This window comes from Saccopteryx bilineata, chromosome 4 (assembly GCF_036850765.1).
Source record: "Saccopteryx bilineata isolate mSacBil1 chromosome 4, mSacBil1_pri_phased_curated, whole genome shotgun sequence".
Taxonomy (NCBI): domain Eukaryota; kingdom Metazoa; phylum Chordata; class Mammalia; order Chiroptera; family Emballonuridae; genus Saccopteryx; species Saccopteryx bilineata.
This window is the reverse complement of record NC_089493.1, coordinates 3,669,741-3,695,968: the sequence shown is the minus strand read 5'-3', so window position 1 is coordinate 3,695,968 and position 26,228 is coordinate 3,669,741. Positions and strand designations below refer to the sequence as shown.

At 50.8% G+C, this 26,228-nt stretch overlaps 1 protein-coding gene across 5 annotated transcripts in view; it reads left to right on the top strand.

Moving 5' to 3' along the window:
• TRAF3 (TNF receptor associated factor 3) overlaps positions 1–26,228 on the top strand; it is a 131,482-nt gene that overhangs the window by 18,351 nt on the left and 86,903 nt on the right. The window contains exon 1 of one of the 5 annotated variants that reach the window (XM_066274765.1): positions 16,860–16,913. The exons of the other annotated variants lie outside the window; for them this stretch is intronic. The gene's annotated coding sequence lies outside the window, so the exon portion shown is untranslated. Of the gene's footprint in view, positions 1–16,859; positions 16,914–26,228 lie in introns of those variants that run through there. 5 annotated transcript variants of the gene reach the window in all.

The window sequence follows — 26,228 nt, the reverse complement described above, 5'->3', positions numbered from 1 at the left end:
GGTGTGACTCATACTGACTTGTACCTGTGAGCTTGTGGAGACCAGGTTCAGTCACACGCTTCCAGAATGCCCTGGTGGGACAGGGACGGGATAGACATTCCCATTCCACCAGGGAGAGCAGGCAGAGGAGTTCGGGGTGATGGGTCCCAAGCACGTCCCCCGCCCAGCAAGGGCAGAGCCATCAGAGCTTAAGGCTGGGTAAGAACCCTTCTGGGCCCGCAGGTGTGGATGGAGGTCATGCCCTAGGCTCTGGGCAGCTGCTGTCTGGCCCTTTGGAACCGACGTGATGGGTACCTGCTTTGACACTGACGGGCAGCCTGGTCATCTCTGTGGGGCCCGAAGAGCAATAGAACAAAAGCCGAAGGTAGCAGATTACAGGACGAGAAGGACGTTAGTTAGCAAGCTAGTGCTCGGTCAGAGTAGAGCTCATCCAGTGTGCCTTTCCAGGGAGCTGCTGTGATGGAGGTGACTGGGGCTGGAACACACACCTGTCCCATCAGAAACGGCCTGAGACTGCGTGTGGCAGGCAGTGGCTGATTATGAATTTTGGAAGAAGCTGAGTGAGCGTTTAGGTGTCGGGGCGGGTTGGCACTGTGGACGGCTGCTCCGGTGCTTCTGGTGATGGGTGCGCTGGGTGGAAGCTGGCCGACACCGGGGGTGGGGTGGGTGGGAGGGGGCCAGCTGTGTGTCCTGACCGCTCCTTGTCCATCTGAGGATCCGTGAGCATAGTTTAGAATCACAATTTGACTGCCGCATGCAGATTCTGCTCGGTCCGTGAGTCCGTACCCCCCATGTCAGCACCTGTTTTCTCGTGGCCTTCTGCTCGGTGTCTGCTGTGTCAGTGGGCAGCCGCAGCACTGCTGGATTCCGTTTCTGTGGGTGGTTGTCTGATGGGACTTGGCCTTTAGTGTGGGATGTCTAGGATTTCGTTGGTTTCGAGGAGGGAAGAATGCCCGTGATCCACAGAGCCCTGGACTGGCTGGGGCAGTCCGCCCCCAGGGGCTTCCGTCACACCTCCTGGTCGTCACACTGGAAGCCTCCCCAGCCCTGTGACGGAGTGTGGGGCCTCTACGCTGCATTCCCCACGGGGCTGGCAGGCTGCCTTCGCAAGAGTATTTTGCTTTATTAGTGATTTATGTCTTTTCCTTTAATGGGCTCCTGTCAGTGATTCCGAATCCTGGCCGCACATGAGAATTACTAGAAAGAACCACAAAGGCAGGGCCCCAGTTCAGACCGTCTCAGTCCTCACGACCCCAGCAATCCGATGTATCGGGCACCGTTAGTCAGAGTTCCAGAGGCTGCCGATGCCTCGCCCGCCCGGCCGAGAGCCGGCTTAGTGGAAGGAGCCAACAGCCTCCGTCTCCAGCACCGCCCTTCCAGGCGCCTAGAGAGGCCGGTCCCCAAGCCTGTGTCAGCAGGTGATCACAGGACGCCACACTCCAGTTGGAGAAGCCCCATACTGGCCTTGGGCCTCTCTCTTCCTCTCTCAGCTTGCATGAACTTGACAGAGCGAGCGACTGACCTTCCTGAGCCCCGAATCCCTGCGCAGAAAATGAGGACAGTGATGCAGGCCCCAGTTCCTCAGCCCCAGTTCTGAAGCCCCAGAACCTCTGAACTTGGAAGGGTTTTGCCACAGATCTGGTGCCCGAACCTGACCTAAACCTGTTTCTGGTCTAGTGTTCTATGCAGCGTGGCTGCTCCTGTGTCTCCTGTGTCTCCTGCGTCCTGTTTGTGAGCGTGGTTCTCACGGGTGCCGTCCTGCGGGAACTGTGATGTAATCAACAATACAGGATTTCCTTTCTAAAATCTAAAAACATTTGGAACTCCGAAACACATCTGGCTTTGGTTTGAGGTGAGGGGTGGTGGAGCCATCGAGGCCCAGCTTAGAGGTGGTTCCGGGGGTCAGTGTTTTTGTAGAACTCCCGGCGGTTAGTGGTACCCTGCTCGGGCAGCCGGTGACGTGCCCGGGACGCCCCCACTGTGTGATCCTTTCCCCGTGGGGTTCCTGTGTGTCCCCAGAACCTTTCTATTCAGTATGGCCGACCTCATTCTTCAGATGATTCAATATCATCTATAAACGAGCAGCCGGCCAGATGCGACCGGGCGTGCGTCGTCACTCTGTGCGTGTATCCGGGCGGACGCTCCCAGGGAGTGACAGTATGTGGATGACACGGTCCCTGCTGGCAGAGAGCTTAGAAATTAGTCCTAGAAAGAGAAAACGTGGGAAGTTCTTTTTAAAGAATCTGTTTAGTTACATTTCAAGCCCAGAAGAGAAGGTGTGTTAGAAGGCCGCGTGGGCTCCTGTCTGGCCGCCCGCAGGCTTTCCCGAGCAGGTGGGACTCTTGTCAGTGTGGAGGGCGGTGCGTGGTGGAGGGACGGCGTCTAGGAATGGCCGTGCCTGGCTCTTGTTTTCCTTTGCACTCAGAGGATGCTGGCCTGCGAGGCCCCAGGGCAGTGCCGTGTGGTGGGTAAGGGCGACACCCTGGAGGCTGGCTCTGGCTGTCTTCCTGTCATTTGTAAGTGTCTGATGACCATTGCCAGTACCCCAGAAATGTGCACAAATACAGTCCTTTTTTTTTTTTTTTTTTTTTTTTTTTGTCAGAGCGACAGAGAGGGACAGAGAGACAGAAAGGGAGAGAGATGAGAAGCATCAATTCTTCGTTGCGGTACCTTAGTTGTTCATTGATTGCTTTCTCATATGTGCCAGACCGAATGACCCCTTGCTCAAGCCAGCGACCTTGGATTTCAAGCCAGCGACCTTTGGGCTCAAGCCAGTGATCTTGGGTTTCAAGGCAGCGACCTTGAGGTTTTGAACCTGGGTCCTCTGCGTCCCAGTCCTACACTCTATCCACTGTGTCACTGCCTGGTCAGGCCACAGATAATTCTTGACTTGGAGGAGGTGACCCTATGAAGTCGGCTAAAAAAAAAAAAATTGGCTAAAACTTTAGAGAAATAGTATGTTTATTTACGGGCCTTTCCTAACAACTCCTTCTCCCTGTTTTACTGACTTTTCTCTGTGGAGACTTAGAATCTTGGGTTGTCTGGAGTGTTCTTGAGCATTCCTTCGACCCCTGACTGTGGGCTAGGACAAAATTGGGCTGTGTTCGGTGTGTGGCAGTGGATGAGGATTATCAGCACGTCCCACACTTCCCCCACGAGGCTCTCCCTGCCTGCAGCAACAGAAGAATGGACGTGTGACCTGGATGCTTTCAGAGGGCCGAGGGCTTAGGATACTGAAGCAGCTCCTTCTTAACACAGGATTTATCTTTGTGGTTTGTTTTATCTGGAATTCATGTGACTTCTGCATTTTGCTATACAATATGTATTCTAGGGTTACAAACCTCTGAAAGTCTTTCTGTGTATCAGAATTGACCCTCCCGGACAAGGCAGCAGGGGTCATCCCCGCGGCTCCTCTAACGCCCACGGCACTCGGAGACGCAAGGACCAGAGCGAGTCCGTTCTTGGGCAGAGCAGACTGTATGGAGGTGGACGCGTCTTGAATCCCTTCATCGTTTCTTCTCAGTTTTCCTTCCTTTTAGCCCTTGACAGAGTATTTGCTGGACACATATATTTGGTGCCTGTTGGTTTGGATCATTTTAGGTAGTTGCTTTGGTAACTAGTTTTGACCTGATCACCACCATCACTAACCAGTCCCATCTGGGAGGCACTTGGAAGCCGAGACTCACTCGATTGCTGACATTGTGTGTCGTGGCTCTTCCGAGACGGGGAAGGGGACGGCGGGGGGACAAGGTCAGGACCTCAGAACTCGGGTAAACTGAGGTGGGAATCTGATACGACAGGTGTCTCAAGTGATTTCAGATGTGCGAGATTATGAACTGTTTTTAGAGAGCAGCGTGCATACGACCAATCGCAGGAAGACGAGAAGGCCCATACAAGAGCCTGGCGCTGTGGCGCCCTCAGCCACGGCGTGGCTCCCCCCAGCGGTACATGTGTGCGCAGGAACCGCTCCGCACAGCCGTGGGTCCTGTGCATGTGTCTCGGAGGGCCCGGGTCCGTGGTGCCTTCTACTTGGGGATCTTCCTCCTGTGGAGACGGAGAGGCGGGTGGAGAGTTCCTTCCCCCGGGCAGTGCGACAGGCTCAGGTCCAGAGGAAGTATCAGCCTGCTGCCGCCTCGGCTCCGAGCCTCAGCAGGAGGGGCGCGCGCGCGCATATGTGTGCGTGTGCGTGCGTGTGAAGCATCTGCCTTGCTTTCAGTTTCACTAGGGGGTGTGATTTGGGCCAGTGGTTTTTAAATGAGCATTTCAAATTTAACAGAATTTCAGCCCTGTTTCCTTGGTTATAGTAATAACAAGAAAAGACCACTTGGCCGAGGGTAGTTGTCCCGGGTGGGGGTGGGGTGCCATTTTGCCCTCCTGGGGGATGACTGGCAGTGTCTGGAAACTCCCTGGGGGGTGTGGGGTGGGAGGCGCTGCTGGCGTCTAGTGAGGACTGTGCAAGCATCCTAGGTGCCCAGGACAGCCCTCACACGGAGCCACCTGCTTCAGAATGCAGAGGGTGGGCAGAGGCCGAGAAACCCTGGTGTCGAAGGCGTTCCGAGATATTCTTGATTTCCAGTGAACGTGTGATGATGAAGGTTTAATATTTTTTGTAAGGTGAGCTGCTTTCTACAAAATTCAGTCTTTAGCCATTAAATGAGATCTTAAAGATGAAAAGATGCTGGTTTTCTTTTTTTACATATCCTGAGGTTCTCCTAAGTGTGGACTGAAATGAGCAGAGGGACCGGCGAGGTTAGGGCCTCTCCAGAAGACGCCCAGAGGCCCATCCGGCTGGTCTGGGCAGAGCCTTCCTAAGAAACCGTCATTTAAAAGGAACCTTTGGTCGAGGCCGAATGGGAATTTTTGTGTAGGTACCACCAGAAATAAAACAATTTCCCAGCTGTGTTTCCCTAGTTTCCCGTGTCGTAACCCGTGACTCTCTGGGCCTTAGCTGCAGCCCTGCGTTTCTGTAACTGTCGGTCGAGCCCTCGCTGTGTGCCAGGCTCCATCCTACAGGCCAGGGACACAGCGGGAGAACGCAGGCTGCCCCCACCCGCAGTCACGGAGCGCGTGTTGTGAGGACACACGGGAAGTCCACGTGCGGACGGCAGAACAGAGCGGGGTTGGTGAAGCCGGGGCGCTTCACGGAGCCGTTCTCCGTCTCGGGGGGCTCGCTGACCTGGACTGTGGGGGACAGAGGCCTTTTGTCCATGAGCCCTGGGAGAGAGCGAGCAGACACAGCTGAGCTGAGGCCACCTGGTGTTACACGTGGGTGTCACCTCCCCTGTCGCCGGGGGAACCCCGGATTCCTTCCCTCGTCCAGAGCTTAAGCCAGGAGACTGGGAAAGCCCCCGTGACCCCTCTCCTCCTCTCCCACTTGGTCTGTGCCTCTCCGTCTTGCACCCCGCCTCCCTGGGTCCCAGCCTGACCCAGGCGGCGTGCCTGCTGGTGGCCTCTGACAGAGAGGTCATCTAGAAACATTAGGCCGCTCCGCCTCTCATTGAAAACCCTCCAGTGTCCTCCCTGCACTCAGGAAGTTCGCCTGCCTGGGGGCCTCTGCCCAGAGACCCTGCCCGCCCAGAGGCTGCGTCCTTTTGCCTGGGACCCATCTTCCCCCTCCTCCTCCTCCCGCTGGGCCCCATTCTGGACTCCTGGTGCCCTGTTTCCTGCAGCCCCCCCAGCCCCCGGGCTGTCTCCACAGAGCTGCGCCCTCCACAGCCCTCCTCGTCCTCGGCTGCCTTCAGATGAGAATCACTCACCTGACTGCATTGCCCTTGGAGGTGGAGTCATGCTGCACAGGGACCCGCCCTCCTTCCCGCAGACTTGGGGTTTTTGCATAGGGGATTTTTCTGTCGTTATTTTTTCCTCACCTTTTGGAGCCCGGCAGGGTGTGTGTGTGTGGGGGGGGCAGTGACTGCACCTCTGGGGGGTTCTCTGCACAGGGCGGCAGCCACGTGCTGGTTTTCCCAGCTGGGTGCGTCCACAGGCCTGTCTGGTCACGGGAAAGGAGACGGGAGACCAGGGAGGGGCTGGCTGTGGCGTCCTTGCTCCAGCGTGCCTGTTGGCGCTGGACGGTTTGGGGCCGTGTGCTCGCCTGGTCCTTTGGACATGCCTGAGGTGTGTGTGTGAAGTCTTCTCTGTGAGGTGTGTGAGAAGGACGCTCCAGGTCCTCAAGCCTGTGTGATCGGGTCTTTACGTGGCTCGGGTTTCTGGATGAGCGGGATGGCGGAAAGTGGGCACCAACGATCCACTGGGCCTTGCTCCTGATTTGTCACCACAGGCTGATGGAGCATTCTCTAGTTTCCAAATGGAAAAATTAATGTAAAAGGAGGTTGGTGCTGGTCAGGTACTGGTCAGGAGTTAAGGGGTGCCCAGGTGGCCACCGAGAGAAGGAGACGTCTGGGAAGTTATTTGAGATGGTTTGCTGGTGACAGGAGCTTGTGGATCCCAACGTTTTACAAGAAGGAATGAGCTAGACCTGCTGAAGATGCATTTCCTCGTGAGGGCAGATACATCCTCCACTGGCTGTTTGATGTTCCTGGAAAAATTGGAGTCCTGCTCTCGAGTTCTGTTTAGAGCTTGTTGATAAGATTCTTTTTTTTTTTAAAGCTTATGTCTTCTGGAAATGGAAGGTACACCTCATGAAGATTATTTTTAGGTTTTATAGTAAAATCTTTTATAGTGTGGAACTTTATTTAGAGAGGAAAAGAGAGAGAGAAAGAGAGAGGAAGGAAGAGAGAATCATCAACTCATTGCTCCAATTACTTGTGCTCTCCTATGTGCCTTGACTGGGGATCAAACTGGCAACTCGGGCTCAAGCTGGCGTCCCTAGGCTTGAGTGGCGACCTTGGTGTCCGGGGGGACGTTCTACCCACTGCTCCCCCACCGGTCAGGCTGCAGCCTAGGTCTTTAAAAGGCCTGTGTAGACAGGAACACAGATCTTTGGGTGAAACCTTGATGGGGCTTAGTTAGGAGTTCATCTAATTGAAATTAAACTGAGGAGTTCACCCCTTGTAACTGCTGACAGTCTTTGTGGTTTGAGAAGCTTGTTAGAAATCTGCTTTACCAAAACAAGTCCTTTAGCTGTCTGTGATGGAAAATGCTTGAATAAGCAATTTAAAATTCAACACACTCTCCTCAACAGTGACCAGTTGGAAAGATTCATGGACAGAGCACTTGACACGGATTAGTGTTAGATAATAGGTGATGCTGGGGATAGAGAGAGATTTTTTCTTGACTTTGAAGAACAGGTGGTGTGGGGAGGGACATTCAGGGTGTGCTCTGGTAGACAAGCAGGGGGGAGCCACAGGTGTAATAGACTGAGTGGCAGTCATTACATTGCATCACAGGCAGGGGCTTTGCAGCTTTGATGTCAGGGCACAAGGTTGGAGAAGGGTATTTATTTAAAAGAGGTTGCAGCCTGACCTGTGGTGGCGCAGTGGATAAAGCGTCGACCTGGAAATGCCGAGGTTGCCGGTTCGAAACCCTGGGCTTGCCTGGTCAAGGCACATATGGGAGTTGATGCTTCCAGCTCCTCTCCCCCCTTCTCTCTGTCTCTCTCTCCTCTCTCTCTCCCTCTCTGTCTCTCTCTCCCTTCTCTCTCCTCTCTAAAATGAATAAATAAAATTTAAAAAATAAATAAATAAAAATAAATAAAAAAATAAAAATAAAAGAGGTTGCAGCCTGACCTGTGGAGGTGCAGTGGTTGAAGCGTTGGCCTGGAACCTGGAACGCTGAGGTCGCCGGTTCTAAGCCCAGGGCTTGCCCGATCAGTGAGCATACTATGCTTCCTGCTTCGAGTCCTCCTTTCTCTCCCTCTCCCTTCCGTCTCTCTTCAAAAAATAAAAATAAAAAAAATTTAAAAAAAAAGGTTGCAACTATAGGTCTAAAATTGGTTTGTTTTATAAAGGGTTGTAAAGAAAACTAAAAAGAATATGTACCGGGCCATCAGTGGTACATGAAGCCTAAAATATTTATTATTTGCCCATTTATAGCAAAAACTTTGCTGGCTCTTGATTTAAGGGATTAGGAAATGCTTTACAAAACATTTTTTATTTTTTAAGCGAGAGAGAGACAGGCAGGAAGGGAGAGAGATGAGAAGCATCAACTCGTAGTTGTGACACCTTAGTTGTTTTTGATTGCTTTCTCATATTTGCCTTGCTGTGGGGGGCGGGGGGCTCCAGCCGAGCCATGACCCCTGGCTCAAGCCAGTGAGCACGGGATTATATCGATGCTCCTGCGGTCAAGCTGGCGACCTCAGGGTTTTTTGTTTTGTTTTGTTTTTGTATTTTTCTGAAGCTGGAAACGGGGAGAGACAGACAGACTCCCGCATGCGCCCGACCGGGATCCACCCGGCACGCCCACCAGGGGTGAAGCTCTGCCCACCAGGGGGCGATGCTCTGCCCCTCCAGGGCGTCGCTCTGCTGCAACCAGAGCCACTCTAGCCCCTGGGGCAGAGGCCATGGAGCCATCCTCAGCGCCCGGGGAAACTTTGCTCCAATGGAGCCTTGGCTGCGGGAGGGGAAGAGAGAGGCAGAGAGGAAGGAGGGGGGGGGGGGTGGAGAAGCAAATGGGCGCTTCTCCTATGTGCCCTGGCCGGGAATCGAACCCGGGTCCCCCGCACGCCAGGCCGATGCTCTACCGCTGAGCCAACTGGCCAGGGCCGACCTCAGGGTTTTGACCCTGGTTCCTCTGCCTCCCAGGTCAACGTTCCATCTACTGCGTCACCACTGGTCAGGCCTAAAATTTGAGCAGGGATTTCATAGGATAAATAACATTTTGATTTTTAGGGCAACAGGGGTGAGGGGGGTGTTGTTGTGGAAGCCCAACGGTGAGAGACAAGATAGGAGGGGAATGCAGTGAACCAAACCGTGCGGGGGGCGGTGCGTGGTGTTCAGCGTGGGCGAGTGCCACAGTGGGGTCTGGGGGAGGGGAGGGAAGATCGTGGCTCACCTCACACACCAGCAAGTGGGGGCTCAGTTCTGGAGTGAGCTGTAAACCATCAGAAGCCCGCCTTTTTTTTTTTTTTTTTTTTTGATGGTACTGCAAATTTTTTTCTTGCATTTATTTTTATTTTTTAATATCGGGGTGACACTGATTAATAAGGTCATATAGGTTTAAATTGTATATTTCTCTTGTACTTATTTATTTTAGTGAGACAGTAAGAGGGAGAGAGAAAGAGAAAGACAGGAACATCGATCTGTTTCTGTATCTGCCCTGACCGGGATCGAACTGGCAACCTTGGTGCTTTGGGATGATGCTCTAGCCAACTGGGCTGTCCAACCAAGTCGTTGTTCCTTTTTTTTTTTAAAGCAAGACTGAGACAGAAACAGGAAGGGAGAGAGATGAGAAACATCAACTCATAGTTGCGTCACTTTAGTTGTTCACTGATTGCTTTCTCGTCTTTATCTTGACTGGGGGGCTCCAGCCAAGCCAGTGACCCCTTGCTCAAGTTTGAACCCGACCTTGGGCTGCAAGCTAGCGACCTTTTGGGCTCAAGCCAGTGACCCACTTGGATGATCCCACACTCAAACTGGCTACCTTGGTGTTTTAAATCTGGGACCTCAGTGCCCCAGGCCACTGCTCTCTCCACTGAGCCACTGCTGGACAGGCTCTAGTGTCTCATTTTTATGGTACGTCATCTGTATGTTGCCGCGTGCCCACCAGGAACTTCTGAGTAGGAGAATATTGATGCGCCAATTATAGCTACTTGTGAGAAATGGAGATTAAGTATTCATTTTTTTCTGAGGCATGCTCTTCACAGAGGGGGTGGTATGTTCCTTAACAGGCCCTGACGGTGGTGTTTGATGGGCAGGTGAACAGCAGCAGCGCTTGTGGAGTCCCAGCGATCCCACAGATTGAGGAGCTTGCGAGAATCTCTAGAAAGGCAGAAGGGTTCTTGCCGAGGTCAGTAATAGTATTTCAGCGTGAAACTTGCGCACTGTCTCCCCATCAGCCACCTGGGCGTGGCTGTATTCTTGGAGAGGTGACTGTGGAAGCAGTGCCCTGATGCTGGAGGCGTCCTGAGCTCCCAGGGACAGAGCGTCTCCGCGAGCAGAACCCTTACAGTCACTGCTCTGCAGGATGCGGAGGGGGCTGGGAAGGTGTCCTGGGGTCACAGGTGTGTGCCCAGAGAAAGCACAGCAAGATAAAAGTAAAGTGTTTCCCCGTCATCTCCTCCCTCGTTTTAACATTTAGGCATGTAATCTTTGAGTCTTTTTTTTTTTTTTTGAGAGATAAGGACAGACATGAAGGGAGAGAGATGAGAAGCATCAACTCGTACTTGTGGCACCTAAGTTGTTCATCGATTGCTTTCTCACACATGACTTGACTGGGGTGGGGGGGTCCAGTTGAGCCAGTGACCTTGAGCTCAAGCCAGCGACCTTTGGACTCAGGCCAGCAACCGTGTTATCATGTCCATGACCCCACATTCAAGCTGGTGAGCCTGCGCTCAAGCCAGTGACCTCGGGGTTTCAAACCTGGGTCCTCAGTGTCCTAGGCCCATGCTCTGCTGCGCCACCGCCTGGTGAGGCTGAACACCCTTTTAAAGTAAAAAATCTTTCTATTGAAAAAGGAATGCCTATTCAGGAGAATTGTTTTAATAGGCAAATCAAACCTAAAAAACTGTAAATACAATCCTGCCCTCTCAGATCACTAAGCTGTATTTGGGGTATCTATTTTCTTTTTATAAAAATAGAGTTATTCTATATAAAACCATTTTATAACTTGATTTTTATATAGTAGCTTTATTGAGCTGTAATTTACATAGAATATTTACCATTTTAAAGTGTATAATTTAGTCATTTTTTACTATATTAGAACTTTACATGCTGGCCGGTTGGTTCAGTGGATGGAATGTTGGCCTAGCATGTGGCTGTCCCGGGTTCAATTCCCTTTCAGGGCACACAGAAGTAAGCGACCAAATGCTTCTCTTCTCCTTCCTCTCCCCTTGTCGCTCCTTCTCTCTTCCCCTCCCATAGCCAGTGGCTCAGTTGGTTCAAGCGTTGTCCCAGGCACTGAGTATAGCTCAGTTGGTTTGAACATCGGCCCTGACAGGTGTTGCCAAGTGGATTCTGGTTGGGGAGTATGTGGGAGCCTGTCTCACTATCTTCCCTCCTCTCACTTGAGGAAAAAAAAGAATTTAACAATGATCACGTTCTAATTTTAGAACGTTTTCATCACCCCGAAAGGAAACCTTGTACATTAGCTGTCACTTCCCATTCTTCCCCTCCCCCAACACTAGGCAGTCATTAATCTATTTTCTGTCTCTGTTGACGTGCCATTTCTGGAATCTTCATACAAATAAAATCACATTGTATGTGGTCTTTTGGCACTGATTTTACTCACATAGCATAATGTTTTCAGGGTTCACCCATGTTACAGTGTGTCTCAGTAATTCCTTCTTTTGGTGACAGAGTCAGAGAGAGGGACAGATAGGGACAGACAGGAAGGAGGAGAGATGAGAAGCACCAATTCTTTGTTGCGTTGCGGCACCTTAGTTGTTCATTGATTGCTTTCTCATATTAAGGAAGGAAGCCCCCCCTGAACCAAGAAGCTTCAAGGACATTTTATGTTTTAGGCAAAGCATTCAGAGAGATTTTGTAAAGGGCACCTTTGTAATTGTTGCAATGGTATGACTTGTACTGTTACTCTAATTTGTTTGTACTTCATTTCCTGCATTGGAATGCCTGTGGTGTAGATTAGCAAAGTGAGCAAAAGGGGTAGAATGTTGGCCCAATAAGTTTGTAAAATACGATTTTTATAGTTGTGTGTGATTTACAATAAGGGCTGGGCAACACCAGCTAAAAATGGTAGGTGAAATTGCAAATTGCCTTCCTGCTTGGGAACGGTATTATTTTGCTAATGGAGAGGTTTTCCATACTAGAAAGTTTGAGAGAAAGAAGGAAGGAGAAGTCAGGCCCCCTCCCACGCCTCCTCCACTGAGGAGGAAGAGAAGCAAGGAGGAATGCAGGGGGAAGGGAGCTCATGGTAGATTATCTGAAAACCCCTTCCTTTCTCCTTTTCTTAAAAGTTTTTGGCCCTGGCCGGTTGGTTCAGCAGTAGAGCATTGGCCTGGCGTGCGGGGGACCCGGGTTCGATTCCCGGCCAGGGCACATAGGAGAAGCGCCCATTTGCTTCTCCACCCCTCTGCCGCACTTTCCTCTCTGTCTCTCTCTTCCCCTCCCGCAGCCAAGGCTCCATTGGAGCAAAGATGGCCCGGGCGCTGGGGATGGCTCCTTGGCCTCTGCCCCAGGTGCTAGAGTGGCTCTGGTCGGGCAGAGCATCACCCCCTGGTGGGCAGAGCTTTGCCCCTGGTGGGCGTGCCAGGTGGATCCTGGTCGGGCGCATGCGGGAGTCTGTTTGTCTCTCCCCGTTTCCAGCTTCAGAAAAATACAAAAAAAAAAAAAAAAAAAAAAAAGTTTTTAAGACCTTAATGGGCAATTTCCAACGCTTATTCTCTGACCTCCTAAACCTCCTCCCATCCTGAAGTTGTGTGATTGACTGTACCTTTAGACAAAAGGATCACGAGCCTCTTGCATGCAAACCTGTGTTCTCTATAGGGTATATAAGATGGAAGAAATCTAACTTTGGGGAGCACGTGTCTTTGGAGCTACTAAACTACCACATGCTCCGCCAGCTTTTTAATAAATTCTCTTTTCCTCTAATAAAGTTATCTGAGTGTCTATCTTCTGTTGGGTTGCTTTCCTGCAACAATATGTGCCTTGACTGAGGGGCTACAGCAGACTGAGTGACCCCTTACTCAAGCCGGTGACCTTGGGCTCAAGCCAGTGACTGTGGGGTCATATCTATGATCCCACGCTCAAGCAAGCTACCTTGGGTTTTTTTTGTTTGTTTGCTTGTTTTTTGTATTTTTCTGAAGTTGGAAACGGGGAGGTAGTCAGACAGACTCCCACATGCGCCCTACCGGAATCCACCCGGCACGCCCACCAGGGGGCGATGCTCTGCCCATCTGGGGCGTTGCTCTGTTTCAGCCAGAGCCATTCTAGCGCCTGAGGTAGAGGCCACAGAGCCATCCTCAGCGCCCGGGCCAACTTTGCTCCAATGGAGCCTTGGCTGCGGGAGGGGAAGAGAGAGACAGAGAGGAAGGAGAGGGAGGGGTGGAGAAGCAGATGGGTGCGTCTCCTGTGTGCCCTGGCCGGGAATCGAACCTGGGACTCCTGCACGCCAGGCCGATGCTCTACCACTGAGCCAACCGGCCAGGGCCTACCTTGGGGTTTTGAACCTGAGTTTTGCTCTATCCACTGTGCCAACACCTGGTCAGGCTCAATAATTCCTTTTTAAAGGCAAACAATATTCTGTTTTACGGATATACCACATTTTGTTTATCTGTGTTCACTAGTTGATGGGCATTGCATTATCCTTTTTGGATATTATGAACAGTGCTGCTATTATGAATAATCTATGAACGGTTCTATACAAGCTTTTATGAAAACCTAAATTTTTACATCTGTTATATATAGCTGGGTCATTGGTAACTCCATGTTTAGCATTTTATTTTTTTTTCTTTTGCGAGAGGAGGAGAGATAGACGCCCACATACACCCTGACTGGGATCCACTTGGCAACCCCTGTCTGGGACTGATGCTCTGCCCATTTGTGGCCATACTCGCAACCAAGCTGTTTTTAGCACCTGAAGTGGAGGCTCCACAGAGACATCCTCAGCGCCAGGGGCTGATGCTCTCGAACCAGTTGAGCCATGGCTGCAGGAGGGGAAGAGAGAAAGAGGGGAGGGTTAGGGGAAGAGAGAAAGAGGGGAGGGTTAGGGGTAGAGAAGCAGATGGTTGCTTCTCCCGTGTGCCATGGCTGGGAATCAAACCCGGGACTTCACACGCCGGGCTGACCTAGGCTGAGCCAGCCGGCCAGGGCCTCTACTTAATATTTTGAGGGATTTCCAGGCTGTTTTTCAGAGCAGCAGGGACATTTTGTGTTCCCTTCAGCAGTGTATGCGATTTCCAGTTTCTCCAAGCTTGTTATTGTTCCTTTTACTTTAGTCGTCCCAGCGGGTGTGAAGCGGCTTCTCAGGGTGGTTTTGCTTCGCATTTCCCTGGTGACTAATGATATTAAGCATCCTTTCATGTGCTTATTGATCATTTAGATGTCTTCCTTGGAAAAATGTCTGCTCATCCCCTTTTGCCCATTCTTAAAGTTGGGTTGTCTTTTTGTTATTGAGTTTTATAAGAATTCTTTACATATTTCGTATACAGTTTCTTTATGGGGTACATAATTTGTAAATGGTTTCCTTGCATTCTGTGTAGTGTCTTTCCACGTTATTGATGGTGTCCTTTGAAGCACAAAGGTTTTTAACTTTGGTGAAATCACTTTATCTCTTTTTTCTTTGGTTGCTTGTGCTTTGGGGGTCCTGTAGGAGAAGCCATCATCTAACCCAGGAGCACGGGGATTTAATTTTATTTATTTATTTATTTTATTTATTTATTCATTTTAGAAAGGAGAGAGAGAGGGAGAGAAGAGAGAGACAGAGAGAGAGAAGGGGGAGGAGCAGGAAGCATCAACTCCCATATGTGCCTTGACCAGGCAAGCCCAGGGTTTTGAACCGGCGACCTCAGCATTTCCAGGTCGACGCTTTATCCACTGCGCCACCACAGGTCAGGCTGGAGCACGGGGATTTAAAAGACGGCTCTTTTCCCAATGGAATGGTCTTGGTCCCCTTGTCAAAAATGGGGTCGACTACAAATGTAAGCCTTTATTTTGGAACTTGAAATTCTGTTCTGTTCCATTGTTGGTCAAATAAGCTTGTAAATATAATATAAGGTCTACCAGAAAGTTCTGTTTTGGGAATAAAACAAAATACAAATTTTTCTTACCATCAATAAACTTTATTAAATAATATAATTGCCATTATTATTAATGATTTCTTGCCAGCGTGAGGGCAATTTGTATATCCCATTTTTGAAAAATGTTTTATCTTTTGATGCGAAAAATTGAACCAGTGCTTGATATCTTCTTTTTTGAATTTTTTTCTCTTCAAAAAATTTTGTAAGGACAAAAACAAGTGATAGTCGGAGGGTGCTAAGTCCGGGGAATATGGTGGATGTGACAGACATGCTTCTGTAGCATTTCTTCCTTGTTGAAATTCGTAAAAATTACAGTGGTGTAAATGAACGTTATCAGTAGCCATGGGTACACTATCGCTTCACACATAAGACTAACATGAATCAACTTGGTTTTAGTTAATTTGCTATGTCAGTATGTATACATTAAGTGATAAAAATAGAGAGGCACACATGCGCCAAATAAACATGTGCTTACGTGTTGAAACTTGTGATGGAAACGGACAGAACTTTCCGGTAGACCTTATATATATGTTTGCTCACTTCTAGTTTGTATTGGGTGTGGGGGACAGGCTGTAAGCAGGCCGGGTCGTTATAACCTGAGGCTTAGTTTTGAGACTAAGCTTTTCCCCACACCCTTGATTGATTGCATGATGTGGGGTGGTGCACTCTCTTGAAGAATCCCATTATGTCTCAGATAAGTGACTTTGTATCAGAGACTTCCTTGTTTGTATATTGGATTAAAGGTTTTGATTTCTGCACTAAAAAGTGGGGCAGACCGGGAGCTTGCTCTCTCTGGGTTCCTGAGATTAGCATTAGAGCAGAGAGCAGAGAAGGCCACGTGGAGGAGAGGAGAAGCAGCCAAGATGGTGGAGTGCTGAAGGAGAAGCCAGTTTGGGCAGAGAGAAGGAGATGGGGTACAGAGGTGAGTAAGTCTAATGAGCTAGAAACCTTTGATTCTAGGAAACTCGGATAAGTCAGTAGCTTTGTGAGCTCTGAATGAGTGGGTTTTGGAGCTCAGTGTGTGTTTTTACTTGCCCGCTGGGTGCAAACTAGGATTAAAGATGATGGCCCACCAGGTCTTGGCTCCATTGTTTCATTACCGACTGTCCGAATCAAATGCGAACTTGCATGGGCCAGGCGGCTGTGATGGTGGCCGTGTATACTGGCCTTACATTTGGTGTAGTCTGTGGCAGGATTCGGAGATCGGTATGGAGCTGCCACCCTGGAGGTGCATGGTAGAGGACTGGCTGCTGTTATGGTTCCCCATGGCTGTCCTTTTGGGGACCGTAGGCTGGCTGACTTTTACAGCCATGAGTGAGGAAACCGAGAGCTCTGTGGAAGAGGCTGCCCGGGACCTGCAAACCGAGCAGCGGAAGGAGCTGGAGCAAACATGGGAGAAACAGATGCTGACCCTGGAGCTGGAGGAAGCGCTGGAGGAGGAGGCCGACCAGGTTTGTGAGATTCACCTGGAATTGGAGCAGCTGCTGGAGAAGGAATCACATGTTTGTGAGTTGCAGATTGCTCTGGACATTGTGCAGGGCCAGCAGCAGCGGGAGGCCCGGGGCTGAGGCCAGAGCTGGAGCTGCAGGGCCTGCGGAGCAGAAGGCGGCGGCGGGAGCTGGTGTTTTCAGTTCCTCTTTGGAGGATGAGGAGAATCAGGCTGGAGTTGCGATCCACAGTCTCTGGAAGGTGAGAGCCCAACAGCAAGGAGTACTTGCTATGTACCTGGCAGGTCTGCGATTTTGGGACATAGGGGTGAATGTCATCATGCTCTCTGGAGCAGAGATGGAAATGCTGACTGCCATTGCCACGTGCTCCTCTTTGGGACAGTGTAAGACCTGCCAGGATGGCAGGAATGGGGGGGGGGGTGGCTGAGGCCCCATGTGCGTGGACTGATTCCTGGACTATGACCGGAGTGGGCACTGGCTCCTTTGTTGGATGGACTTTCGGATTTTGGACAATGTGAAATACCCTGATGGGGGTGGGGGACGGCTTTGCTGGAAGCACACCCTTGCCCAGGATAGCCTTTCAAACGGCTAGAAAGAAGGCTGAGGACATTTTGCACTTTTGACAAAGTGCTCAGAGACTGGTGAAGTGTATCTTTGTAATTGTTGAAATTGTATGGTTTGTCATGTTGTAATTTGTGTAATGTGCCTAATTTCCTTGTGCAGGAATACCTGTGCTTTAGACTGTGAAGCGAGCAAAAGGGGTGGAATGTTGATCAAATAAGTTTGTAAATATGATGTATATGTTTGCTCGCTTATAGTTTGCATTGGGTGTGGGGGACAGGCTGTAAGCAGGCCAATTGTTAAAGCCTGAGGCTTAGTTTTAAGACTAAGCTTTTCCCTACACCCTTGACTGTTGCATGATATGGGGTAATGCACTCTCATGAGGAATCCCATTATGCCTCAGATAAGTGACTTTGTATCAGAGACTTCCTTGTTTGTATGATATACTGGATTAAAGGTTTTGATTTCTATACTATAAAGTGGGTCAGACCGGAGCTTGCTCTCTCAGTTCCTGAGATTAGCATTAGAGAGGAGAGCAGAGAAAGGCCACCTGGAGGAGGCCAGGAAAAGCAGCCAAGATGGTGGAGTGCTGAGTGAAAAGCTAGTTTGTACAGTTTGTTCAGAGAGAAGGAAGGAGATGGGGAACAGAGGTGAATAAGTCTGGTGAGGTAGAAGCCTTTGATTCTAGGAAACTCGGATAAGTCAGTAGCTTTGTGAGCGCTGAATAAGTGGGTTTTGGAGCCCAGTGTGTGTTTTTACTTGCCTGCTGGGTGCAAGCTAGGATTAAAGATGATGGCCCACCAGTTCTTGGCTCCATTGTTTCATTACCATCTGAATCTAATGCAAACCTGCATGGGCCAGGTGGCTGTGATGGTGGCCGTGCCTACTGGCTTTACATCCATTATATGTTCACCCTGATGCCGGTGCTCTCCTGACAACTTAGCTTCGTAGTAAGCTTTGAAATCGGGACTTGTGTCTTGTAAGTCCAGTAGCCGCGGCTGTCACAGCCAGCCACATGCAGGTTCCCATTGGATTCGGACAGATGGTAGAGAAACAGCGGAGCCAAAAACCGGTGGGCCATTCCTTTACCCCAGCCTCGCACCTGGCTGGCAAGTAAACACACAGAGGGCTCCAAAACCCACTCACACATTCTCTGGTTCCACAACCAGGAGAATTGGTCCCGGTTTTTCCTAGAATCAAAGGCTCCCACTAGTCTAAGTCACTGCTGGTTCCCCAGCTGCCAACATGGCTTCTTACTCTGCAAAACTGGCTTCTTTCTCCTTCCTTTCCTGCTTTTTCTTTCTTCTTAAAACTTTTTGGTGTGAAAACACCTCCTCCAACACACATTAGCATAACAATGGCCCTTCCCAAGCAGGAAGGTAATTAGCAGTCTCACAGATCACATATCTGGGCAGCCTTTTTTATTTATGTATGTATGTATTTATTTTAATTTGTTGTGTTTACATAGTTACATCTGGGCAGCCGTTTTTAACAATAAAAGTGAGCAAACTCCAAAATTATAATTTTACAAATTCATTTGCCCAACATGTATCTTCCAGTTTAGTGGTCTTCCTCCTCCTCCTCCTCCTCCTCCCTCTCCTCTTCCTCCTCCTCCTCGTCCTCCTCTTCCTCCACCTCCTCCTCCATCTCCTCCCTCCTCCTCCTCCTCTTCCTCCTCTTCCTCCTCCGTCTCTTCCTTCTCCTCCCTCCTCCTCCTCCTCCCTCTTCTGCCTTCCTTCCTTCTCCTTCTCCTTCTCCTTCTCCTTCTCCTCCCTCTTCCTCCTTCTCCTTCTCCTTCTCCTTCTCCTTCTCCTTCTCCTCCCTCTCCTCCTTCTCCTTCTTTTCCTCCTCCCTCCTCCCTTCTCCCTTCCTTCTCCTTCCTTCTCCTTCTCCTTTCTTTTTTTTTTTTAATAAGAGAGAGAGCCCTGACTGGTTGGCTCAGTGGTAGAGCATTGGCCTGGCATGTGGAAGTCCCAGGTTTGATTCGCAGTCTGGGCACACAAGAGAAGTACCCATACGCTTCTCCACCCCTCCCCTTCTCCTTCCTCTCTGTCTCTTTCTTCCCCTCCCGCAGCCAAGGCTCCATTGGAGCAAAGTTGGCCTGGGCGCTGAGGATGGCTCTGTGGCCTCTGCCTCAGGCACTAGAATGGTTCTGGTTGCAGTGGAGCAACACCCCAGATGGGCAGAGCATTGCCCCCTGGTGGGCATGCCAGGTGGATCCCAGTTGGGTGCATGCGGGAGTCTGTGTCTCTGCCTCCCTGCTTCTCACTTTGGAAAAATACAAAAGAGAGAGAGAGAGAGAGAAGCATCATCTGGTTGTTCCATTGAGTTGTGCCATTGATTGTTCTTCATATGGGCTCTGACCGGGGGTTGAGCTGGCGCCCTGGGGTTCAAACTGGTGCCCTCAGGATTGAGCTGGCAACCCCAGCTGAAACCAGGACCTTGGCACTCCGGGCCGACCCTCTCCACTGTGCCATCTGCCAGGGCCAGATTGGTTCTGATTAAGCATGCTTTGTCTATTAGGAGTCCTTTGCATTCCCTTATGTGTTTTAGGATCAATTTTTTGATTTCTGCAGAATATAATTTTCTCTTTCTCATACCCACTAAGCAGTGTTCATGACATAATACTGTGCTGTCCAGTATAATAGCTAGGTGGCTAGGGAGCAGGTGAAGTGTGGCCAGTCCGCACTGAGATGGGTTGAAAGTGTGAATTTACACCAGATTTCGAAGTTAGTTTGGAAAAAAAGAACAAAATCTCATAAGTAATTTCTTATATTGTTGACCTGGGGTGGCTGTGGAGAGAGCCTCGACTGGGGTGCTGAAGTCTCATGTTTGAGACCCTGAGGTGGCCAGCTCGAGCTCAGGCTGGCCAGCTAGAGTGCAGGGTCCCCGGCTTGATTGTGGGGTTATTGACACGATCCCCAAGGTTGTTGGCTTGAGTCCAAGGTTGCTGGCCCCACTCAAGGCAGATAGAGAAGCAATCAATGAACAACTAAGGTGCTGCAACTATGAGTTGATGCTTCTCATATCTCTCCCTTCCTGTCTTTCTTGTACGCTAAGAAAAAAAATTTTTTTTATACCAATTACACATTGAAATGATAAAATTTTTACATTGGGTTAAATAATGTATATTACATATGTTTACTTATTTCTTTTTACTTTTTTAATGTGATACTAGGAGATTTAAAGTTATTTTTGTTAATCTTATATTTATGTTGGATAGAATTTTTTTTTTTTTGTATTTTTCTGAAGTTGGAAACGGGGAGGCAGTCAGACAGACTCCCACATGTGCCCGACCGGGATCCACCCAGCATACCCACCAGAGGGCAATGCTCTGCCCATCTGGGGCGTTGCTCTGTTGCAACCAGAGCCATTCTAGCGCCTGAGGCAGAGGCCATAGAGCCATCCTCAGCGCCCGGGCCAACTTTGCTCCAATGGAGCCTCGGCTGCGGGAGGGGAAGAGAGAGACAGAGAGGAAGGAGAGGGGGAGGGGTGGAGAAGCAGATGGGCGCTTCTCCTGTGTGCCCTGGCCAGGAATCAAACCCGGGACTCCTGCACGCCAGGCCGATACTCTACCACTGAGCCAATGAGCCAACCGGCCAGGGCCCCAGAATTATTTTTTAATAGCATGGCATTCTATTATTTAATTGACTATGTGCTGAACTCATGATTATGTCAAAGTTTCTTTTTATTTACTGAGGTATAATTGACATACAGCATTATATTAGTTTCAGGTATACAACATAGTGATTAGCTATTTGTATGTATGGTGAAGTGGTCACAAAAAATCTATTTAACATTCATTATCATGCATAGTTACAGAATTTTTTTCCTAGTGATGAGAACTTTTAAGATTTACTTTCTGCCCTGGCTGGTTGGCTCGGTGATAGAGTGTCAGCCCATTGTGTGGAAGTCCCGGGTTTGATTCCTGGTTCAGGTACACAGGAGAAGTGCCCATCTGGTTCTTGACTTTTTCCTCTCCGGCAGCCATGGCTCTGTTGGTTCAAATGCATTGCTCCAGGTGCTGAGGATGGCTCCGTGGAGCCCTCCACCTCAGGTGCTAAAAAGAGCTCGGTTATGATCAGATGGGCAGAGCATTGGCCCTAGATGGGGGTTGCTGGGTGGATTCAGGTCAAGGTACATGCAGGAGTCTGTCTTTCTATCTCCCCTCTTATCACTTGGAAAAGAAGAAGAAAACAGATTTACCTTCTTAGCAGCATTCAAATATGCAATACAGTGTTATTAACTGCTGTCACCATGCAGTACACTGTACCCCCAGGACTTCCTCATTTTATAACTGGAAGCTTGTTTTCACTCCCTTCATCTATTTTACCCATTCCCTAGCCTCCGCCTCTGGCAGCCAGCAGTCTGTTCTCTGTTATCTATGGGTTTGTCTTTTTGTTTTTTGGATTTCACTTACAAATGAGATCATACAGTATTTGTCTTTCCCTGTCTGACTTATTTCAGTGAGTGTAATGCCCGCAAGGGTCCCTCCTGTTGTTTGCAGCTGGTAAGATGATGGCCAAGTCAGTTTGTTGATTCAGTTCTCTGTTATTGGACACTTAGCTTGTTTCCAGTGTTCTCTGCTTTACACAGTGTTGTGATAAGTAACGGTGCAGCCAGGTCTTGGGCACTCCTGTGGTATGTCACTCCTGCGTGGCTGCCAGGACGGGGTTCATACGGAGGGCACGGGAAGTGTGTGTGCTCTACTTACTTCTGTGTCCCGGGCATGCAGACTCTTGTGTTACAGTGTTGAGTATGTAAGGAAGCTTTTCACATTAACACACTAATGTTTCAGAATAAGGCCCTAAACAGATGCAACACATATTGATCAAGTCCCCCCCAACATCCGGGCTCTGTTCCAAGAGCTGGCAACACAGAGGTGAGTGAGTCCAACTCGTAGCCTCTTGAGTGTGTATTCTAATAGGGGGGGAGGGGCCAGTCCAGGCCCCAGCCACCGTGTGAGTTAGTGCTCCAGAGCAGAGCGTGTTGGAGGAGGAGAAAAGGCTTGTGAGGCAGGGTGGGACGGGAACACAACTTCCCAGTTGTTCCCAGTTGCCGGGGAGCGGTGGAGCAGGGCCTGGAAGAAGCAAGGAAGGGAGCCTGGGAAGATCTGGGGAGAAGCGTGTTTCTAGGTCGACAGGCAGGAAGTACAAAGGCCTGGAGCGGGGAATGTGGTTGGCATGTTTTAGGAGCACAGCTAAGAGGCCAGTGTGGTTGGAGCTTGGTGAGGTGTGGTTGGGTTTGGAAGAGGGAGCAGAGAGAGAGCCCTTGCTGACAGGGTGGGTGCGGGGTGTGTGACCAACCTGGTGGTGGTACGGTGGGACTTGGTGGGACTTGGTGAGCCGGGGTTGCTGCGGGGGTGGGGAGGTGGGGTGGGGATCAGAAGCAAGGGAGAAGCACTGGAGTTGTTCTGTCCCGGTCTGCAAGTCACAGGGCGCTAGGGCTGGAGGAGATGTGTGTGGACTTAGGAACAGCCACTTGGGCACTGGGCAGGTTCAGTGAGAGCTGACCATTGGATTCAGGAACCTGGAGGTCTTGGGAACTGGGCAGGGGTGGTGTCGTAGACAGTGGGGGTGGGGTGGGGGAACAGACCTGGGGGGGAGGGAGTACCCATTGACAGTTCCTTGAAAGGGTTTGCTCTCAGGTGGACAGAATGACAGTGCGGGGAGTGGGGCCAGACTGCTGCTGCCCTGTGTGGTGGGGTGGGCTGGACATGGGCTGAGGGGTAGGGAGGGTAGGCTGGCAGGCGCTGGGGGGGGGGGGAAGATACACAATGCCTCTGGTTCCAGAAGCAGAGAGTGACAGGGAGGGAAGAGGTGTAGTGGGCTTGGTTCTGGAGTTAAATGTAAAATTTGCATGAATTTTTCATAGATGCATAAGATTTCACATAAGCTGAGTTACTTTAAAGTGCTTACCCAGGGGGTTCTCTCTCCTGTGCCCTTGGGGTATTTTGGTGGAAAAGTTTGAGAAGCTACTTCATTACTGTATTCTGTTGTTGTATTGTGAAATCTCACCCAAGTGGGTATTTAACCTTAAAGAGTTTGAGATTCACTTACCCATTTTGTTATCCTTAATAGAGCTTCTGCAGCTGCTCCAAATATCCCTCCATTTGTGCATCTTAATAGCTGCTTGGCAAGCCGCTTGGTTCTGCACTGGGGAGGCCGCTGGCAGAACCGGGCGCCTGGGCAGAACGGGGCGCCCGAGCCCCCCTTCCCGCCCCTCTTGGGGGAAGGATGTGGAGGGAGGCAGGCCCCGGAGGTGCAGTACCCTCCAAGGACACTTCAGCAAGCCCGTTTCCGGTTTTCTTGAAGCACTTAGCAGGTGCACTGCACATCTTTTAATTCTTCCATCGACTTGGGGGAAGGAGACAGAGAGAGAAGCATCAGCTTGCCGTTCCAGTTACTGGTGCGCACATCAGTTGCTACTCATACGTACCCTGACCGGGGATTGAACCTGCCACCTCTGGTGCTGGGCCAACGCCCTGTCGACTGAGCCACCCGGCCTGGGCCCGCCCTGCACACATCCTCTGACTCTGGCAGGTGTCTGGGCGAGCGGCCGGTCGTTGGCAGTCAGTCACTCGCTTCTCTCCGACTTGCCACGTTGCTGCCTTTTCTTTCCAGACGGTTTTCATGTGATTAGGCCCCCCCCTCCCCCCCCCCCCCCCCCCCCCCCCGTTCAGCTTCTTCATCCTTCCCAGTGGAAAGTGCTATGAACAATTAGATCCACTGCACAAAATTAGTTCGTGGAGCGGGAGTGGGTGAGAGATCAGAGGCCTGGTCCTCCTGTGAGCAGACGCGATGGCCGAGGCCTGCAGGGAGTTGGATTGGTAACTGGCAGTGTCACTGCGTGGCTGGGTCACACCGCATTCCAGCTCTCCACGTGGACCCACGGCATCGCATGGGTCCTGCTCCTTTCCTCGTTCCTCTTGAATTCGGGGGTGGGGTGGGGTGGCTGCCTGCTGGGCCTCCAGCACTCCCCCTTCCATTCCTAAGGACTGGCTTCCCAGGCCACTGGGCACAGAGGCCGCCCCTGACCGCCCCTGCACAGCCCCTCTTTAAATGTCTGCCTCCCTGTCCCGGCCAGCAACGTGTTTGTGCGTGTACTGCCTCTTGGTCCCCCCCTCCAGTCGGAGGGTTCGTGGGGGCAGGGACTATATAGTCTTTGGGGTTTTTTTGTTTTTTGTTTGTTCTTGTTTTTGTTTTTTCTGTATTTTTCTGAAGCTGGAAACGGGGAGGCAGTCAGACAGACTCCCGCATGCGCCCTACCGGGATCCACCCGGCATGCCCACCGGGGGGGGGGGGGGCGATGCTCTGCCCATCTGGGGCGTTGCTCTGTCGCAACCAGAGCCGTTCTAGCGCCTGGGGCAGAGGCCACAGAGCCATCCTCAGCTCCCAGGCCAACTTTGCTCCAATGGAGCCTTGGCTGCGGGAGGGGAAGAGAGAGACAGAGAGGAAGGAGAGGGGGAGGGGTGGAGAAGCAGATGGTCGCTTCTCCTGTGTGCCCTGGCCGGAAATCGAACCCGGGACTCCTGCATGCCAGGCCGATGCTCTACCACTGAGCCAACCGGCCAGGGCTGTCTTTGTTTTTTTAAACAGACAGGAAGGGAGAGAGATGAGAAGTATCAACTCCTAGTTGTGGCACTTCAATTGTTCATTGATTGCTTCTCATCTGTGCCTTGGCCAGAGATTCCAGCTAAGCCAGTGACCCCTTGCTGAAGCCAGTGACCATGGTGTCCTGTCTATGATCCCACGCTCAAGCCAGTGACCTCAAGCCCATGCTCAGGCCAGTGACTTGGGGTTTCTACTTTCTACCCTGGGTCCTCCATACCTCAGGGGACACTACCTGCTGCGCCACCACCCATCAGGCCAGGACTGTCATCTTATTTTCAGCCTTGTACACCAGCATCTGGTGAGGGCCATGGCACACTCGTGCTCGGCAGGTGTGTGGGACAGACGTGTAAATCTGGACTTTAAATCCAGATGGCTGTTGTCTCCTGGCTGTTAAAGGGGCTTGCGAGTCACTCTTCCAGACAGTGCCTGTCCTGTTGTCACTTAACAGTCCTGTGTAACTCCTGCTGAGAGGTGTTAGACTGGAATTAGTGAATGTGCCACACATTGTGCAGCGTGCTGGGCAGCACCTTGTAACCGGACACTAAGATTTTTGCAGCAGCGGGTATGACTGTTGGCACCAAGTGGTCCAGAGACAGTGGATCGCCTGGCACGTGGCAGGCCCTGCTGCCCCAGGAGGTGCCGACGTGTCTCCGGAGCTTGGGGGATGTCAGGATTGCAGGCGTGGGGTTGTGGACCTGTTTCGGGCAGTATGTCTCCAGAAGAAAATGGGTGGCCAGCGTGGTGTGTGAGTGACAAGCACACGCTGAGGAGGCAGTGCCATGGGGCCTGGCGTGTGCTGTCACCCTTGTCGATGCCGAAAAGCATGACTGTCTCAGGTGTGCCACACAGGGCCTGGCACGTGGCACTGCTCCTGGGCGCAGGGAGTAGAGGAAGTGGCCTCTGTGGGCCGTCCTGCATCTATTTCCCATGAGACTGGCACTGGTCAAGGAGCAGCGAGCGAGGCTTGAGGCAAGGCGCCCCTCCTGACCCTCTGGGCCTCAGTGCCCTCCACTGGTGGGTCTGATCCTCAGCGCTGCACTGACCTGGCCGCAGTCTCACACTGCCTGTCGCTGGGCCAGGAGTCTCAACATTAGTTACACTTTATGTACGTTTCCTGACTTAAAATATAATGAGGATAGTTTTTTTTTAATGTTTCTAAGATGCATTTTTGATGTAGGTAGATGTCTTTGTAAAAAATTACCTGCTTTCTGAAATGGTACTTGCTAAGTGCTTGTGAGAAAAAGTGTTGAGTTGCCAGGCTGCAGGCAAGCTGCCAGTTTTATTAGAACGGGGAGCGCCGTGCTCGGCTGTGTGCAGTCTGCACGTCCCAAGCCTTTCGAGAGGACAGAGGGCGAGGTCGTGTGTTCTTGGAGCAGATGTCACTCTGTAGTATTTCTAAAGTTTTTCTGTGGGCTTTGATGAATTATGTAGACTGTATTAACTCACATCTGAACATGTATATTACAGAGGATTCTTTCAATGTAGAATTATTTGTGTCCCAGGTACTTAAGATTTAATGAGCCATGACACTGAGTTAGAAACGCACATCCGTCTTGCAGATTTTGTGAGAGATGTTAGTTTTCAGAAAGACTTAGTGCGGTCTTTTGTAATATATTCTAAGATGTATAAGTCTAGAGTTTGTGCTGTAAAAACTTCCTTCAAGACAGGTCTGGTGAGCGGCGGTGCAGGACAAGGGCAGCACCCAGCGCTGTGGTGAGTATGTGCCAGTTGATCTAACAGGGTTTCAGAGATGCCCCTTGTGTTGCGTGATTACCCTTTTCCGGGGACCAGCCTGTA